This window comes from Perognathus longimembris, chromosome 19 (assembly GCF_023159225.1).
Source record: "Perognathus longimembris pacificus isolate PPM17 chromosome 19, ASM2315922v1, whole genome shotgun sequence".
In the NCBI taxonomy this organism is placed as follows: domain Eukaryota; kingdom Metazoa; phylum Chordata; class Mammalia; order Rodentia; family Heteromyidae; genus Perognathus; species Perognathus longimembris.
In genome coordinates this window covers 43,027,550-43,048,448 of record NC_063179.1, presented here as the reverse complement: position 1 = coordinate 43,048,448, position 20,899 = coordinate 43,027,550, and positions in this window count along the sequence as shown.

The window sequence follows — 20,899 nt, the reverse complement described above, 5'->3', positions numbered from 1 at the left end:
ATAATTCAAAAAATAAATTAGAAAAACTATCTCTGGTAGGAGAAAAGAAAAATGGAAGAGCAGGCAATGATTAAACTGCTCCAAATATATGACTTTGAGTCCTATAAATATTTTAAGTAAGCACACAAATCTTAAAAACAAAAAAATTAAAACTAAGTCACACAAATTATTTCAAACGATGTTGCAAGACAATTATTCAATTGTACATGTCTCCTTGCGTACACCCTAAAAACAAACAAACAAAAAAGGAATATATAATCAGTCATAAATTGTTTCCCATAAGAATTCTGTTGGCATAGTGTTGATATCGTTATTCTGGGAGGTATATTTTGTGGAACAAAGCAAATGAGTAATTATGTTAGTCTCCTTGGAAACCAACCCATTTAGGCATGGAGAAAGTAGATACAGATGACATAAGATTGGAGCTGTTAAATAGAAATCCTGTCATCTTGAGTTTGAATTGGAAGTATCAGTTTATCAGTCTATATCCACCATTCATTTTCATTTTTGAATTCCTAACTCTGACCTCTGTAAAAGCCTAGAAACTTGATTACAGTCCCCAGATATCAATTCCACAAACAGACAAACAAAAGAAACAGCAGATTCAAGTTCTGGGATGGAAATTTAAAAAAACAAAACACTAGAATTTCATATTATATAAAAAAACCAAGGAAACTATAAGAGACTATGAGAAACTATAAGAGAACCAACTTGATGACACTCCTGCAGGTCAGAGTGGGAACAATGTAAAGGCTAATAAAGATCCAAACACTTCAAATAAAACTAAATTCATAACTATATAGACATATATATTGATATATACATATTTTATATAGTGTATATTTATATATGTGTACATACAGATGTAATATATGTGAAATATATATATTGGGGGGAAGCCCTGGGGCTTGAACTCCTGGCTTGAGCAGTATCCCTGAGTCTCTTTGTGCTCAAGGCTAGCACTCTACCACTTGAGCCACAGCCCCACTTCTGGCTTTTTCTGAGTAGTTTATTGGAGATATGAGTCTCATGAACTTTTCTTCTCTGACTGGCTTTGAACTATAATCCTCAGATCTCAGCCTCCTGAGTAGCTAGGATTACAGGTGTGAGCCACTGGCACCTGGCTCATGATTACATATATATATATATTCATTGATCACAGTTACAAGAACCAGAATCCAGACAATGAATACAATTCTGCAAGACAGATGATCCTGTTTTTTCAACAAACGAAAGAAGATGTGAGACAATTGTATAGTAAGACTTTTGAGAGATATACCAACTAAGACATTTAGGTCTTGTTTGGACTATGATTCAAATAAACTCTTTTAAAACTATGATAAGGAAATTTAACAAGCATTTTCTAATATTAGGAATTGTTGGTTAGCTAATCACCAGTGGCTCATAACTGTAATTCTAGCTACTCAGGAAACTGAGATCTGAGGATTGTGGTTCAAAGGCAGTCTAGGCAAGAATGTCCATAAGAATATTATCTGCAATTAACCACCAAAAAGCCAGAAGTGGCGCTGTGGCTCAAGCGGTAGAGTGCTAGCCTTGAGCAAAAATGTTCAAGGACAGCACCCAGGCCCTAAGTTCAAGCTTCAGGACCAGCGCGCACGCGCGCGCGCGCGCGCGCACACACACACACACACACACGCTAGTGAGGCACAGGTAGCTTACATACCAATAATTCTAGCTACTCAAGAGGCTAAGATAGGAAGATCAAGATTTAAAGTCAGACTGGGCAGAACAGTTTGTAAAACTCTTATCTCCAATGAACCAGCAAAAAGCCAGACTGGAGGTATTGTTCAAGTAGTAGAGTCCCAGCCATGAGCAAGCAAGCTACAAAGTACAAAGTGACAAGTACAAAGTTCTGAGTTCAAGCCATGGCACGTACCCACACATACTCAAGCAAATACCCCCACACAAACACACACACACAGCACAATACATCTCATACCTACAGTAAATGAGTCATTCAAGCAGTACAATTAAATCTTAATCATCTTCAAGAAGTCCTAAAGGGGGGTCGGGGGTGTGGCTCAGTTGGTAGTGTGCCAGCCAATGAGCAAAAAACATGAAATACCGAGTTCAAGTCCCCGTCCCACAAAAACAAGAGAAGTATTAAAAGTAGCAGTCACACTTTTAAATAAAGGCTTCAAATTCCCTCCAGGTGCTTAGATTTTGAGATAAAGCATATCATGGCCTGGAAGAAGCACATATTTAGAGTGGCACAAACGCAGTCATTTCTACGTTCTGTGGAAAAGGGTATCTTTGGAGTCGTGCATGGTAGCACGTGTCTATAACCCGAAACACTGGGCAGGAGGATTATGTGTTTGCGGTCACCCTGACCAACATAGTGAGCCCCTGTCTCAACAAACTAAAACAAAGCCAGAAGAAAATGCATTTGGGGATCATTTGCTAAGCGTACCAACGTTCCGCATCTGGAAGTGGCTCCCACCTAGTTAGGTTGTTGGGTATCATGAAAACCAACAGCCGCGCTCATGATCGTGGGTCCCCTGACAAGGTGGCAGGGTCGTGCTGGGCATTGGTAGCTGGCTGTGGACCTGCTGGGGCCAGGAAGCCTCAGCTGCCCAGGTTGCTCACAGGGGAACTGTAAAAGTTGCTTACTGAATTTTATAAGAACACTCAGCATCCCTCCCCGCCTCGGCTGTGCTCTGCTCATCCGCCAAGGCCTGGAGTACACACAGAAGACCCTGCTGACCGGAGCGAGCCGGGCAGTGGGGCTTGGGCCAGCGCCCAGGGAGACAGCAGGGATGGGCAGAGAGCACTGAAGCGCCAAGAGCCGCAGGGCTGCGCTCCCGGGAGGAAGAAGTGAAGGTTCCAGTGCAGACTCCGCCTTGTCCCGCGGTCCCTGGAACCGGCCCCGATGACACTGGCTCACACATTAACTGAGAGGCCTGAAGCCAGCCAGAACAAGGGCCCTCTGCACACAGGAAGTGGACTTTGTCAGTATGTACGATTAAACAGAAGTGCACACAGGCTCATTGGGAGGAAGGTTGTCAGAGGGTCATTAGAAAGCTTAGAATAAAGCTCAGACCCACGGGCTTAAAATAGAAAGTAAATTTAAAGATGATGGCATTTGATGGCAAAGCACTTTATTTTCATATGAAGTTTCACATTACCAAATTAATAAGAAGGCGTATTTATCATTATGTTATAAAGAAAGACAATTTTTAAATTAGTTGTTCCATATAATTAAAAGTACTACTACCCAGCATCAGTAGCTGGCGCCTAAATCCTAGCCACCCAGGAGGCTGAGATCTGAGGACTGAGGTTCGAAGCCAGCTCGGGCAGGAAAGTCCATACGAATCATTTCTCCAATGAATCACCAAAAATCCCAAGTGGAGTTAAGGCTCAACTTGTAGAGTGCTCGCCTTGAGGGGAAAAAAGAAAAAACAAAAGTGGGAGGGGCAGACCCAGGGGCCCCAGGACTTGGATTTTTAAAAAGTTGGGCAGTGTATGATGGTAAATGCCTGTTATACCAGCTGCTTGGGAACCAGAGGCCACAAAGATTATAACTTGAGGCCACCCTAGGCTATAAGCTCAGCGATGTAGGAATTGTACCTAGAAAGATCTCAGATTGAGGCCAACCCCCACCCCTCCCCAAAGAGGTGAGACCTTATCTGAAAAATAAATTAAAAAATGGTTAGAGTTTGCTTCAAGTGGTAGTGTACCTAGAATACTTAGGGCACTGAGTTCAAACCCCAGTTCTAAAACAACCAACTAAAGCAAAGACACATTGGTAGAATATATAGACCACGCTTTTGAAATTTATATCATGAAGCTACATTTAGTTTCTTGTACAACCTCCACAAGATTCAGGAAATGCCAAAGGAAACATTAAAGTTTCATTGTATAAATTTACATTTAAGATCAAATTTAGACTTATACAAAGCTGATTTGAATGGAAAATTAAATATATTTAGAAAAATTGCTCTCCATATACTAAAATTTTTATTTCAAAGTAAATTATCCCAAATGCTATCATAGTCCCTAAAACATTGTCAATGGCCTGAGTAACAATTATAGCAGCAGAAAGATCCTTGTCAAAATTTAAAATTCTCAAAAGTTGTTGGCCATGTGTAAATTTCCAAGAGCAACTAACATCACTTTCAGTCTTATCAACTGAAAATAAAATTGCCAAGAGTTTAAAATTATGATGACCTAGTAGGTGAATTTGTGGAGAAGCAAGCTTGAAAAGTCCTGTGATTAATCAAAATGTCGCATTCATAGTGTATGAATACCTGTTGTATTACATAAAATTATGACACTGAAGGTGTTTGCACTTTGAAGGTTGTGTTAGTTCATATCATTATTTCCTCTTCTGTATTTTATCATAAGGAGTTTTAAAGCAAAAGTTTCATTTGTAGTACCTTGCATGATACATTCTTCTGCCACATTTTGTTCCTCCTTCCCTTTTTCCCTCCCTTTTCCTCCTTCCCTCCCTCCCAGCCTGGAAAACTGCCCTTACAGGAGTGAGCCCTGTGACAAGAAGCAAGAGGGTAAAGGTGAGGTGGAGATGCGAAGCCAAGGCCAACAACACAGGCTCCCTCATGTTATTGGACACTTCCAGAAACCTTCAGTTATTGAAGCCATGTATTCAAAGCCTCCACCACAAGCTCCGTGTACAGTAAGCAGGGCTAGAAATCACCACCACCACCACCATCATCATCAGAAGCGATGCCCACCTTCTAGTACCTGAAATGAAACCAGGACACTGAGAGTCTCTCCAAGCCCAGCAAGCTGCTGCCGGGCATTGGCCTTGGCTGGGAAGTAGCTTGAGGAGCCAGGGACTGAGTGTCTTCCGGGAGCACACAGCTTTCTCCTTTCTCCTTTCTGCCTGCTGAACAAGGCAAAAATACCTCTTGCCCCTGGAAAATGTACGGCCCGTATTTATTTTGCGTGCTTTAAGATCTTTTGCATTAATATATGTGTGTGTGTGAACCTGTTCACGATTAAAACTGTCAGTAGGATGTGAAAAATGGGTGAGTTTCAGTGTAAACTCCAAAAAGATTATCGAGTTTGGAATTATAGTTTAAACAAACGATTGCTTTAATTTGCAGTTGAAAAATATTGGTAGCTTAGTGCATTAGGCTGATTGCACTGTAATCAAGTTATCTGGCTTAGCAAAGGCATCAGGAATTTGAAATGTATTTCCCTCCACTGTTTAAAACTTTGAGACTAAATGTCAGAAATTTGGATATTAATGTTTATCACTGATAAAGAACTGCTTTGGGTTCCTCAGTCAGAGATCAAGAGGAAAGGACAGGAAAATTTAGGATGGGCCTGCGTGCCTATCTTTGGGGTTGAGGGGTGAACTGGCACAGATGCAGCTTAGCTGTGTTGGGGTCTCTAGCCCCCCAGCCCCCCTGCACTCTCCTGACCTGCAGGAGAGATGGGGAAACATGTCCGGTCGAGCCAAGAAGAGGAAAGGGTCGACGGACCACCCACACCCAGCCCTCCCTCACCGGTGGACAAAAGACAGTCGGGGAGCTTAAGTCAATGCAAGGTCTCTTTCATGGAGGAAGATCCTGCTATTAAATAAGGCACAGGAGCCAATCAGGTCAAAGATTGGCAGGAAGGGGAGGGGTGTAGTGCACCTCTCTAGGGACTGTGAGGGGAGGCCTGAGCTGTCCATCAAGGGTGGAAGGGCCAAGGGACCAATCCTAAGAGGCGACCTTATTTTACGTCACAGCCCACAGGACCGCCTCCAGGTTCACCATCAGGCGCCATCTTGGCCACGCGTGGCCCCAGGGCTGGGAAACAGGCGGGGCCAGCTAATTTTGCCTCTTTCTGATGTAACATGCCCCGGCATGTCCCACATAGCTGGTCCATGCATGGTGAGACAGGCCGCAGGGGGAGTCCACACGTGGTGGAAAAAGAGGAAGCTGGCACAAAGGCAGTTCGTGGAGCCTTAAAGAGTCGGATGGGTATATGCCCATTCTGCAGGACCGGCCTATCTTTGTCTGTTCCTTGCGGATGGACATGGGAACCTGATCGTAAAATGGGCAATGTGATGATTTCTTTGGTATTTCTAAAACTGCACCTTGGGATGTATTAAAAATTGGAAAAGTCTTCAAAAGAAGGTTAAAAAGTTTATCTGTGTGATATAACTTGATTTCTATGCTATTTTGCAAGTTGGATGCATTAAAAAAAAATAAAAACAAAGATGCCAAGTCTGAATCCTTGTGTTTGTAATTCTGGTGCTTGTAATTCTTACATTAAGGAAAAACTGTCATTTGAGTTCAGTGGTGTTCCAGGCAGTAACTCAGACTGCAAAAAGAAATAAATAAAAAAATAATAGCCCTTTTAAAATGAGCCACCCCGAGGCAAGAGGCTTTACCTAGTGCCTCCAGGTTTCAGAGTTCTTCAAATGTAACTGAAAGCTAAAGTGTAAATGTTAAAACAGAAGTTCATTTTTAAAAAGAGGCTTTAAAAAACAAGAATGGATTTGGAGGTAAAGTTGTTCAAATTGGAAAAAGGAAAAATTACAGCTGCCAAAAAGATTGTAAACAATCATTGGTATTCCAGTTTGCCTATAGGTTTTGGTAACAGATTCCAGCAGGCCCACTGAAAAGGACAGATGATACTTACAAGTATGTAAGATGTAACTTCGGCCCTTAGTAAGTTCCAGTTAAGATCATGCTTAAAAACTCCTTCTCTGTTGACCACCTTGTTGCTTTTTGTTGGAGTAAAGTGGCATCATATACAAACTCATGATCTGAAATCAGTTTGAAGTCAGCCCAGGCAGAGAAAGGTCCCTGTGAGAGTCTCCATTTCTAATCAGCCAGCAGAGTGCTGGGAATCAGAGTTACTTTGAGGCTTAAAAGTGGCAGAGTGCCAGCCTTGAGCTGGAGAGCTGAGGGACAGCACTCAGGCCCTGAGTTCAAGTCCAGCAACCAACCAAGGGAAATGCAAAAGGTGCATTTATCCCAGCATGGAAAAGTTACTCCTGAAACAAAAGCGATGGAGCATCCAGGGGCAGAAAGCCACTGCTTGGGTGGCAGAGATGGTGGCAGGCCCTAGAATCATGTGTGTTTGGCCCTTCAAAAGTTAATTAGAGCCGGGAAGTCACTGGAGAATAGCCTTTAGGCATGCCTTTCTCATGGGCATGTCTGTCTACTAAGTAATTGGGCAGGCACTAGCCAGTCATCTGTAATAGTGGATAGTCAAGAAAACTAAGGTTGTCGAATGGGGGGATAGTTTAAAATCCCAACCCCCTTGCATCTGGCAAAAGAATTCAAGCAAAATCCTAAGTGTTATGCAAGTACAGTTGTTTTTAGGATAGAAAAGGCACTTTCAGAGGTGAAAGTGGGTCATTTCAGAAAGAGAAGAGGTTGACAATCACATCACACCTTCCCCAGGATTTTATTGAAGTTTAGGGGGCTTGAAGCACAGAATTCAGGCTCAAGGCTAGTCCATTAGGAGTGATTGACATGGACTTTATGAAAGAATTGTTTCAAGTTATTCTAGGGGCTGGGATATGGCCTAGTGGCAAGAGTGCCTGCCTCGTATACATGAGGCCCTGGGTTCGATTCCCCAGCACCACATATACAGAAAACGGCAAGAAGTGGCGCTGTGGCTCAAGTGGCAGAGTGCTAGCCTTGAGCAAAAGGAAGCCAGGGACAGTGCTCAGGCCCTGAGTCCAAGGCCCAGGACTGGCCAAAAAAAAAAAAAAAAGAATTATTCTAACTTAGAGTTGAACAAAATGAATACCAGGAAGCTGAAAAGTCTTGTTGGGAGTAGGCAGGGGAAATCAAGTGAAGGAGGTAGACCAATGGAGAAAGGGAGGGTAGGAGAATTAAGTCATAATAGTAGTGTAGATAAAAATGAAATGGGGATGAGTGGAGTTCAGAACAATGGGGGAGAATGGTGAATGGTGGAAGTAAGATGCATTGTACTCATAATCTGACTTGCTGAATTAAAACCCCTTTGTACAACCATGTAAGGATAATAAATTTTTTTAATAATGAAGGAATTCACTATGCATATACGATTAGACATGGCCACTTAAGAATTGTCCATGGGGGAATGAGGGAACATTGAAGAGAATAATGAAGCCAGGGGCCAGTGGCTCAAGTCTGTAATCCTAGCTATTCAGGAGGCTGAGATCTGAGGATGACAGTTCAAAGCCAGCCTGGCCAAGAAAGTCTGTAAGACTCTTATATCCAATTAACCATCAGAAATCTGGAAGTGGTGAATGTGGCTTCAAGTAGGTAGAGCACTAGACTTCAGTGAAAAAGTTCCGGGACAGTGCCCAGGCCCTTGGTATACATCCTTAAGACTAGCTCCAAAAATAAATAAATAGAAAGAAAGAAAAAAGATTTTGGCATGTGAGAGAATGGGTGATAGAAAGATAAAGAATTGGGAAGAGAGGCTGGGGATATGGCTTAGTGGTAGAGCGCTTGCCTCATACACATGAAGCCCTGGGTTCCATTCCCCAGGACCACATATATAGAAAACGGCCAGAAGTGGCGCTGTGGCTCAAGTGGCAGAGTGCTAGCCTTGAGCAAAAAGAAGCCAGGGACAGTGCCCAGGCCCTGAGTTCAAGGCCCAGGACTGGCAAAAAAAAAAAAAAAAAAAAAAAAAAGAATTGGGAAGAGAAAGCAGAGTGAGAATTTCTGGCAGCACTGTTACAGAACGGCAGCATGCAGTTGAGGTCGTATTCCACAACCTTTTGCTGAGACTCTGCTCTGTACCTGTCCATATGTTCAGTACTTGGCTACAAAGATCATATGGTTCTCACTCTGCTTTTTCTTCCTTCATTTCTTAGCTAGATAGAGGAATGCTAAACACTTTTCTCAATAGGCTAGCTAGTACTGTGTAGGTAGATTATAACGTAACATATAGTTGCGTCCCGGTCAAAGTTTCACTTTTTTCATCTTTGAGGTTTGTCAAGACTGTAAATTGTATGAAGGAAAAAAACAACCCACCATTTGCTGGGTGATGGTGGCTCATGTCTGTAATTTTAGCTATTCAGGAAGTGGAGATCTGAGGATCGTGGTTCAAAAAAAGCCAGGGCAGGAAAAAACCTGACTCTTTTTTTTGGCCAGTCCTAGGGCTTGGACTCAGGGCCTGAGCACTGTCCCTGGCTTCTTTTTGCTCAAGGCTAGCACTCTGCCACTTGAGTCACAGTGCCACTTCTGGCCATTTTCTGTATATGTGGTGCTGGGGAATCGAACCCAGAGCTTCAAGTATAGGAGGCAAGCGCTCTTGCCACTAGGCCATATCCCCAGCCCCAAAACCTGAGTCTTTTAATATCTCCAATTAATTACCAAAAGCCGCAAGTAGAACTGTGGCTCAAGCAATAGCATCCTAGCATTGAGCAAAAAGCTCAGGGACAGTGCTCAGGCCCTGAGTTAAAGCCACAGGACCAGCACCTAAGCAAATAGATAAATAAATATGGTTTCTGAAGCTTATTAAAATTATCAATGTATTTTTCAATGTTTTTAAAAGAGTAAATATATGTAAATACTTTAAAACAAAGGAAAATAACTTCTACTTATTTAACTAACTTTTTTGTTAATCATCTCTGCCACATGAAAATCTGAATAAATTTGCTTGAGATGATCTTAATTATTATTATTTTTTGCCAGTCCTGGGCCTGAGCACTGTCACTGCTTCTTTTTGCTCAAGGCTAGCACTCTGCCACTTGAGCCACAGCACCACTTCTGGCTGTTTTCTGTATACGTGGTGCTGGGGAATCGAACCCAGGACTTCATGCATAGGAGGCAAGCACTCTTGCCTCTAAGCCATATCCCCAGCCCCTCTTAATTAAAATATTAATGCGCTATGAAATTTACATTCTGGGAACCTGGTGAGGACATCAAAGATACTCAGTGGTCATCATTCCCACAGGCAAGGCTTTTTATTACACTTGAACTACACATTTAGATGTTTTGACTAAAATGTATCTTTTGTGGAATTGACACAATTGGCTCTTGGTAAACTGGGGAATAATGTTTCTGAAAGGCTGGATACCAGCCTTTTATTAACAAGCTGAAAGTTTATCACGATGTGCCATACTCAGGTAAAGACGTAGTAGGACAAAGTACATGGGGGTATAAATAAAAGCCGACACTGGTGAGATATAAAGGCAAGCTGCACATATTAACTTGGACCAGGCTTCCTCTTACATAGGAACTCTACCAGATGGACTCTCGATGGACTCTTGAAGAACAAAAACTGCATCTTCTCATCATGGACAGATGCTTACTGCTCAATGATTCTCCTTAGCAAGGTTAGGCCGATTGACTTCCTCCTTTCAGTCTTCTTGTTTGCCTTCTTTTCCTTCCTTCTTCTATGCTCTGTATCTTCTCTCCCTCTCTCTCTCTCTTTCTCTCTCTCTCTCACACACACACACCCCACATATTAAAAGCTATAAAAGGTAGAGACTTTAAATTGACATTTTATTTAATTTTCCCAGAAAAATAATGCAAATGAGGAAAAAGGTATTGCCCATGAAACTAGTTATACAATGTAAGAAATTTAAAATACATTAAGTAGCATAAGATATGTGACAATATGTTAATTTCACACAATAACATTATATATCATATTCATAAACTGCTTTGTTAAATGGCAACTCTTTTGTACAAGTACTTAAAATAATAAAAAAAATAAAGAAATGTGATTGAAATCCACTTTGTACTATTTTTTTTTTTTTTTTTTTTTGCCAGTCCTAGGTCTTGGACTCAGGGCCTGAGCACTGTCCCTGGCTTCTTTTTGCTCAAGGCTAGCACTCTGCCACTTGAGCCACAGCGCCACTTCTGGCCGTTTTCCATATATGTGGTGCTGGGGAATCGAACCCAGGGCCTCATGTGTAGGAGGCAAGCACTCTTGCCACTAGGCCATATTCCCAGCCCCCTATCATAAATATTCTTATAATAAAAATACACTTATATTGTCATGCACTATTCTGCAGAAGAGAAGATAATGAATATAGATTGAATAAAAGTATAGATCAGAAATCATGCACAATTCTATGTGTATATTTTTGATTGTGCCAGACTGGATTATTTCAATAATACATGAATATCTGTCTAGCTATTTATATTGAGGGATGATTATGGAAGCAGATGAAATGAGTCTGCTTAAAGATAGACCCTTTATTGCAATATCAAAAATATACTTTTGATCTATGTAAAGTGGTGAATAGCTTCATTTTAAAGTCATGATTACAGGATGCAACCACAATATTAAGGGTCTTATGCTTGAAAATGACCAATACTTTCCATAGTTGAAGACAATGTCATTATTTGTTGTTGTTGTTTTCACTTCTACATTCTCAGCAATATCCCAGAGCATCCTTCTTCATTGCTCACATACCAACCTCTTTCCAAGCATATGCTTGCTTGGGCATCCATCGAGAGACAGACACACAGAAAACACAACTGTCAATGCTTCCGTGAAGCCTGTGTAATTAAGGAGGAAGAAAAGCAATAAACATAATTCATAAAAATAAATGACAAGGAAACTCACATCCCAATGCTTTGGATAAAGAATTTAAAGAACAAATTGGTGGACAAAGAGACAATGACGGCCAACTGGAGAAAGTCTCTTTGGACATTTGACATTTGAACAAAGATCTCAAGAAAGAGTTGTGCGTAGACATAGGTGTATAGATATGTGCGTGTGATCATTTAGATTTGAAGAAATAGCACTGACAAATCCAATGTGTGATTCTGGAATCTGCACAATCAAGGAGAATGAGAAAATCAGTCACAAACAGATGTTTTCCCATTGGAACTGGGCAACTATGGAATGATTTAGTCGTGTGTGAAATGCCCTTGTTCAGGGTTGGTCATGTAAACTATCTCTGTAGTGCCCTGATTCTAAGGTAGCAATAGACCATAATAAACTGAACTAGTCGATTACTACTATAGTAAAGAGACTTCAGCACCTTAAACTGGAGTGAAAAATCCATCCTGTAGATTGTAGATGGATCTGAGTTTTCTTTGTTGAATGGTTGCACCTGTGGAGATGTTGGGTGACAAAAGATAAAGACTGGGATGTCTCATTGGTTGTGAGCTTACACCAGGTGCATCATACTGTATTAATGTACTGGAGACAATGATCAGAAGAACTGTTTCTTTGAATAAGGATCTAGAGTGTTTCAGATGTGTTAGATATGTCAGGTTAAGCACTCAAACCCATGCAGTCAAATATGTAGCTTGTGTTTCTATATATTTAAAGTTCAATAGATACATTGGGGCTGCTTTACAGATTTCACTGTCAATATCATATGTAAGTAGCACATCAAAGCAACAAGAGTAGATGAGATTACTTTAAGAGATAATACAATTAAAGAAGTTGAGAGGGGGGCTGGGGATATGGCCTAGTGGCAAGAGAGCTTGCCTTGTATACATGAGGCCCTGGGTTCGATTCCCCAGCACCACATATACAGAAAACGGCCAGAAGTGGCGCTGTGGCTCAAGTGGCAGAGTGCTAGCCTTGAGCAAAAGGAAGCCAGGGACAGTGCTCAGGCCCTGAGTCCAAGGCCCAGGACTGGCCGAAAAAAAAAAAAAAAAAAAGAAGTTGAGAGGGTCCAAAAACAATCTTTTGGAAACCCAGTATTAAGAGGTTGGAGCAGATATGGTCTCAGCAAGGAAAACAGCAACAATGGTGGCTTATGGGAATGGGGGCAAAACAGCCAAGGAAGCGTTTCTGGAAGGAGAGAGTTTTAAGAAAGTCAAATGGCTAAAATGTCAGGTAAGATGTAGACTGTAATAAGGACAGAATAACTACTAATGGTCTTGAAATGGTCTCTTAGTCACTGACAGAGAAGTTTCATTAAATGGTCTAGAGAAAACACTGCATAAAAGGTTAGAAAAATAAAATAATACCTGAGACATTTTCAGAAAAAAAGTCAGTTACTTTATTTTCTACAAATGATTAGGCACCAGCTGGATGTGTCCATGTAATATTTATTGCTGTACTTAAATTAATATGTATATTATAGACACACAATGTGCACACACATGTACATTGACAAAGATATATATATATATGAGAAGGAAGATAGTAAAGTGCATATGAGTGCTTATTAGAAAGGGATATAAATAGTATAAACTGATTTATAAAAGGTATTTTGGGTACCTAGGTAAATAGGCAGTATAGCCTCTAAGGCTACTTTTATTTTTCTGTCAGTGTTCGGCAACTAGTGTTAAAATTTTGTGTCAGGGGTTGGGGATATGGCCTAGTGGCAAGAGTGCTTGCCTCATATACATGAGGCCCTGGGTTCAATTCCTCAGCACCACATATGCAGAAAACGGCCAGAAGTGGCGCTGTGGCTCAAGTGGCAGAGTGCTAGCCTTGAGCAAAATGAAGCCAGGGACAGTGCTCAGGCCCTGAGTCCAAGCCCCAGGATTGGCAATAAATAAATAAATAAATAAATAAATAAATAAATAAATAAATAAATAAATAAATAAAATTTTGTGTCAATTGTATACATACTCTTCCCATGAATATACTTTGAGTAAAGTGGTATTTTCTGCTAAAGACATGCTAGAAGGTTCATCTAGGATAGTCTATCAGCAAGGACTGGATCCTTGTGCTCTATTTTAACTTTACTAATGAGATAGCATTACTTAAAATGAAGAACTAGGCTCAGAAAAATTAAGTAATTTATCCAACTGACAGAAAATAGCACTCTTCATTGAGTTAGTACTTAATTTCAGTGCTTAATAGGAAAAAGGAGAAAAAAAAACTACAGAAGGCACTGAAATAAGATTTCGTAGTAAGTACCCAATTTCTTGCTGTTTCTGACACTTTTTTATTTTTATTTTTTGGCCAGTCCTGGGCCTTGGACTCAGGGCCCGAGCACTGTCCCTGGATTCCTTTTGCTCAAGGCTAGCACTCTGCCACTTGAGCCACAGCGCCACTTCTGGCCGTTTTCTGTAAATGTGATGCTGGGGAATCGAACCCAGGGCCTCATGTATGTGAGACAAGCACTCTTGCCACTAGACCATATTCCCAGCCCCTTTTAATTCCCCCCCCCCACACACATACATATAAGAAAGAGAAAATAGGGGGAAGAGGGAGAGAGGGTGGGAAGGAGGAAGGAAAACAAGGGGCAAAGAGAAAGAAAAAGAAAAAATAAGAAGGGAAAGGGAAAAAGGAAGGAAGGGAAGGAAAGAAATCAAAGGAATCGAACTCATAGATTTTTGTATTCCAGTAAACCTTTCGGCCATAAACTTCCAAATACCCATCCACCTTTGCCTGTGACTGAGGTCACTTGTGCGCCACTGACACAGGCACACATGTAGCCAATGAAGAGCAGGGAGCTTCGTGCAGGCGTGTGATCAAGGCTTCTCACGTGCGATCTGAAGGGAGGTGGCCAAGGGTCCCCACAGCAGAAGCAGTAGTATTTCACAAGAAAACTCACAGAGTGTTTAAAAATGAAATCAGTTCAGTTTCAGAAATAGTTAGTAATAGGTTAAATGATACTTGCGCTTGATCACAAGACAAAAATCTCAGCCTAGACGTACAGAGAAGACACGACATAAATTGAATGGGAGTTGGATGTCGATATTGCTTTCTGAAAGTCCTGTAATAGAAACAAAATTAAACACAGAAATGATTATGAAGCCGGTTAATCAAAATGAAAATGCAGAATTACAGTCCAGTCTTGTAATACAGGTGTGGAAATAGTGAACAAAGGATAGCGCACAGATAATATTGCTGATATCTTACACAGTAATGTCTTTGAGACTCTATTTCCAAAATAATCAGCACAAACTGGGCTGGAGGTGTGGCTTAGGTGGTAGAGCATCAGTTATGAGCAAGCAAGCAAGCCCAGCAACCATAAGTCCTCTGTATTGGCAGACTATATATACATATATATATATATATATATATATATATAGAGAGAGAGAGAGAGAGAGAGAGAGAGAGAGAGCGCATGAAATTCTAATATACACTTTTTTGTACATGACAATTCAAAGAGGTTAGAATTATATTTTCATGATTTATTATGTGGTTAAAACAAAGATGAGGGGCTGGGGATATAGCCTAGTGGCAAGAGTGCCTGCCTCGGATACACGAGGCCCTGGGTTCGATTCCCCAGCACCACATATACAGAAAATGGCCAGAGGCGGCGCTGTGGCTCAAGTGGCAGAGTGCTAGCCTTGAGCGGGAAGAAGCCAGGGACAGTGCTCAGGCCCTGAGTCCAAGGCCCAGGACTGGTAAAAAAAAAAAAAAACAAAGATGACTAAAATATCAGAAGATTTAAGTTATGCAGAGTCTGTCTGAGGGTTTCATATAAAATGCTCAGTGCTATTCATTATATTTTATGAAGATTTTGCTTTCTAATGCAAGCATCCATCCACCACAGGACTTCAAACTGTCAAGCAAATGTACCACTAACTACCTCATTTCCTAGATTCCCACACACTGAAGGGTGGTGTTGTTTTGATTTGGTTTGTACCAGCACTGGGCTTGAATTGTAGGCCATTTCTAATTTTAATTTGTATCTTCACTTCCAAGAGAAATGATTATAATGTTATTTGTAAACAAAAAGTTAGACCTTAATAAGAGACTTAAGCATTAGAAAAAGTAACATGAGATTTATTTGGGTAAAAGAAGAGGAAGGCAAAGATAGTACCACAAGATTCACAGCTTGACTCTAGACTCAGACCAATCTGGGTTTCAGTCCTGGCTCTTCCCTGTACAAACTGTGTAACCAGAGGGGCATGGCTCAACTTCTCTGATCTTTTGCATTCTCATCTGTAAATGATTATACTAATAGGGGCCTGTTTTTTTAGGTTTATATAGAGGATTAGAAACAATCAATTATGTAAAGACCTCAGCATAGCTCCTGATACATGGTGAGAAATGTCATAAATGAGATGCATTTTCATAGGAAAAAGGTAGGCATAGATTTTACATAATTTATGTCTTTCTTCCCTTGTTTCAAATTTTGTTTCTGTATAAATAAAAATTGCTTTAATTTTTTTTTAATTAAAAAATTTTTTTTTGTCGGTCATGGGGCTTGAACTCTAGGCCTGGGCACTGTCCCTGAGCTCTTCAGCTCAAAGCTAGCGCTCTACCACTCTATCACAGTGCCACTCCTGGTTTTCTGGTGGTTAATTTGGGGTAAGAGTCTCACGGACTTTCATGCCCAGGCTGGCTTTGAACCATGATCCTCAGATCTCAGCCTCCTGAATAGCTATGATTACAGGAGGGAGCCACTGTTGCCCGGCTAAGAATTGCTTTAATTTTTTTTTTTTTTGTTTTGTTTCTTGCCAGTCCTGGTGGGTAGCCTCTTGCGGAGTGAAGATCCATGTATTGGGAAGTGAAGATCAGAGGTTGTTTTCCTCCATATGAATACCTGTTTTTCATAAATGATCATTTCTTTCCCTGTCATTCATGCTTGCTAGATAGGCTCACTACCACTGAGCCACTCCTCCAGCCCTAGTTTGGGCTGGATACTTTCTGAGATTAGGTCTTACTTCTTGCCAGGAAGGCAGCTAGCTGAGCCATAGCCACCCATTTTACCCTCGCCGTCATTGCTGGGAGGAGTATGCTTTAGCACGCCCGGCTGCTTTGGTTGAGACCAGTCTCTCCCAATCCTTCCCCTTCCCCAGCACCCCACCCGTGGCCCACGGTCAGGCCTAGAACCGTGATCCTTCCAAACCAGACATCAGCACCAGAGAAGAAAGAACACTTGGATTCCAGCCCAGATGGGGGTGGCCAGATTGTTTTCCCTTTTACAGTCTTCCTTTCTAAAATGATTAGATTGATGTCTTCTAGCTAAAATTCAAAACAATGTATTAGAAAAGTACATACAATTAATAAACTACTCTCTAATATCTAAATTGTAAAATAAACTCTGGTAAATCTTTAGGTACTTCTAGTTCATAAAACCGTCAAGGGATAGTGGGATTTTGTGCCCAGACATTAAGTCATTTGTTCTAATTAAATCTTATGAATCCAATAATTTAAAGAAATACTTCTGCAGTAGAAAACTCTCCTTATCTCCGCAGGTACTCTGCCCCTGCTTATTGAGGAACGTGTGTGTGTGTGTGTGTGTGTGTGTGTATGTGCGTGTGTGACTCTGTCCCTGGCTCTGTTTCTGTCTATATCTCTGTGTCTGTCTGCCTCTCTGTGTCTCTGTCTCTCTCTCCCTCCCCTTTCTCTTTTTCTCCTTCCTCTGAAATGCAGCTATCATGTGACCCTTCCTTCCAGACACTTTGAGGTCCATGAGTGAGTAGGTCCTCAGGGCCAATGACATCCACTCCCAGGAACCAGAGTCTCAGGGAAGAAAGATGGAAAGTGTGTTGGTCCCTAATGCCTGAAGTTAGAGGATTCAGACCTTGGGCACACAAGGCAGTGTGTTACTCATGGTAAGATGGTTTTTAGGAACAAGAGGCAAACGGAGAATCTGAGATTGCTGATACCTAAGTTAACTGCATCTCTATCTCTACAGTAGTCCATTCAGCACTGAGATATGCTTTCAGTAAAGTTTTCCTTCCTTCCTTTTCCTTCTTTGTTTCTTTCCTTCTTCCTTCCTTCCTTTTCCTTCTTCCTTCCTTCCTTCTTTCTTTCTTTCTTTCATTCTTTCTTCCTGTTATTACAGTCCTTTTCTGTCTAAGCTTTTTGCCTTCTCCTCTCCTCACCTCCAAAGATATCTAAAGTAATATAACTTGTATCTGAATAAAATGAACCTCTTCTTTTGGATGGTCTCCCCACTAGGAAAATTAGCTTTCAGATATCTGCTCACATTGCTCCTTTCTTTCAAATTGAAATTTTCCTATTAGCACAACTAGTGTAAGATGAACTTTCTCTGGCTTAAGTTGAGCCTTTCTTTTTCAAATTCTGCTGCATACGGTGCTCTAGTTCCCCACAAAAGAAAATTCAACCCATCTATAAGCTATGTATCGATTTTGGTTGTACCTATGATTCAGAATTTCATCTACTCAGGTCTTAGAGTGAGAGAAAAAAAGAACTGAGACAGCTTGTAAGAAAATGTCTTTTGTGGGGCTGAGGATATGGCCTAGTGGCAAGAGTGCTTGCCTCGTATACTTGAAGCCCTGGGTTCGATTCCCCTGCACCACATATACAGAAAATGGCCAGAAGTGGCGCTGTGACTCAAGTGGCAGTGTTAGCCTTGAGCAAAAAGAAGCCAGGGACAGTGCTCAGGCCCTGAGTCCAAGGCCCAGGACTGGCAAAAAAAAAAAAAAAAAATTAAAAAAAAAGAAAATGTCTTTTGCAACTAACATCTTAAGATCTATAAGAATCATGGCAAATTCTCAATAGTAACATGGTTCCTGCTTCCTCAACAGCAGAATTCTGGAATCACATCATTTGCAACAATGTATGTACTTCATATCCAAGAAATTATTTCTGAGAAACCACATTTGAGAAAAATGAGCATAAACATCACTAGTTTGGACAAATAGATCAATAAGGAAATTGGGAAAGTGTTAAAGGATATAGATCAGTAGCTTTTCTGTAACAGTGGGTAGTATTTTCCTTTGTTTTGATTTTGTTGAATGTTCTATGGGCCTAAATACTCTTCCTCATAAAACTGCCTGCTATTTTATCTCTCTAAATGTGTGTGAATATGTATTCATTCAGAAAATTCATTTCAAGACTAGAAAGCTTTCCTTCCCCTTAGCCCCAAGGGATCATGAAGTATGCTTTCCTTCATAGGCAACATAAGCCTGTGAAATGGAGGCAGTACCAATGCCTCAAATTTAATTTTTGACGGTACAACCATCACTAGTCTAAGCAAATCAAACCCAAATTGTTGCTTCTACTCCGGCCAACTAGATTAGAGGCAACCCTTATTTTAAGTATTCTTTAAATCTTCCTGGATAGATGCTGGGGAAAGCATCAATCTGAAATCAGAAATGGGTCTTGTGACAAACTGCCAATCTCCCGGAAGAGGGACAGCAATTCCTCTAAGAGCAGAATGCTAAGGGCAGACTAAAGATCTGAGCAACACAGCTGAAAATGTGGAATGAAAGATAAAGACGAAAAAAGAAATTAGAAAAAGGAGCCAGGGTAGCTTATGTGTAACTTCAGAGCCCCAAGGGAAAACTTCATAAGGGAATCTTTTGTTACTCTGAAAGTCTTAAGTAAATATATATTCATATTTATTTATTTATATATAGCAGAAAAGCCCCATGGTTTGGTGAAATGCATAGGATGCTAGGATATTAAGACCCCAGAATTTCTGGTACAGAGATTAAAATTAATAAGCACAACTTCTTGTATTTGAATAATAGTAATAATTGCAGGCATCTGGCAAGAACTTTACAACTATAGGCTTATCTAATCCACCCATCATGCTAATAAAGAAATTAAGGCTTTCTAAAGCTCCGTTGACATCTCCAAAATGCAAAGCCAGGATTTGAACCTACGTGAACCTGGCATTAAAGCTTTGACTTCAACTTCGATGCTCACTGCTTCTTAAAGAAAAGGGAAGGCCTGGGAATGTGGCTTAGTGGTAGAGTGCTTGCCTAGCATGCATGAAGCCTTGGGTTCGATTCCTCAGTAGCACATAAACAGAAAGAGATGGACGTGGTGCTGTGGCTCAAGTGGTAGAGTGCTAACCTTAAGCCAAAGAAGCCAGGGGCAGGGCCCAGACCCTGGGTTCAAGCCCCAGGACAGGCCCAAAAAGAAGGGAATCTAAGCTTTATTGTGTGGGTACAGAATAAAGCTTATCAAATGGTAAATTGTTAGCATGTGTCATTTGAAAGATGTGTTCCTCCAAAGTTGTATACATTAAGATTAAAATTAGGAATATTGCAGGACTAGAGGTATTCTCCTAAACAGAAACTCGTTCAAGGCATTGACTTTGATAGAATCATGGTTTTTTTGTATCCTTACTGGTTATTCATATGTCTTCTCTGGAGAATTCTTTGCCATATTTAATTAGATTATCTTGAATGTGTGTGTATGCTGTTCCTGAACCTAGGTCCTGAACTTTAACTCAGGGCCTAGGCACTGTTCTTGTGCTTCTTTTGCTCAAGGCTAATGCTCTACCACTTGAGCCTCAGTGCCATTTCTGGCTTTTTATGCATAGTTTATTGGAGATAAGAGTGTCCAGACTTTCCTTCCCTGGGCCGGCTTCAAATGCAACCCTCGGATCTCAGCCTCCTGGATAGTAGGATTATAGGTGAGAACCATTGGCACCAGGCTAAAATCCTTGTTGTTCTGTTTTTTTCTTTTTCCAGTCCTGGGACTTGAACTTAGGGCCTGAGCACTGTCCCTGACTTCTTTGTGCTCAAGGCTAGCACTCTACCACTTAAGCCACAGTGGGCCACTTCCAGCTTTTTCTGTTTATGTGGTGCTGAGGAATCGAACCAGGGGCTACATGACTGCTAGGTAAGCACTCTACCACTAGGCCCAACCCCCCTGAAATCCTTGTTTGATGGAGACTTTTGTCTGTGCCACTGGTATTTCCAGGCTGCTGGTTAAGTTTGGGATATTATGAGATAGGATAGAATATGAAACAACAACAACAAAAAGAAAACCCAGAAAATTAACTATCATGTTGTTCATTTGGTTCCCAGGCCCTAACTAGTCTGTTTGCGCTCTACCTTTTGGCATCTTCTTATGCCTGTTTTACATCTAACATTCAGGAGCTTTAACTGTACTTACTGGGAAGATAGGGACAACTATGTCTATTCCTGCTTTCCACAAGCAGAAGTTTGAGTAGACCCTTTCATAAATAAAATCATATGTTAATCACTAGGAAGTATTAATAGTAAAAGGAACTTTGAAATTAATCTCCTGGTTAATAATAACACCTTGATTTATCACTTTATAAATAGATTTGCTTCAAAAGAAAAACACATATAGATTATTTACACATTTTGGAATGTTGACTATGCCTACCATGTTTCAATATTTGAATTAAAATTCT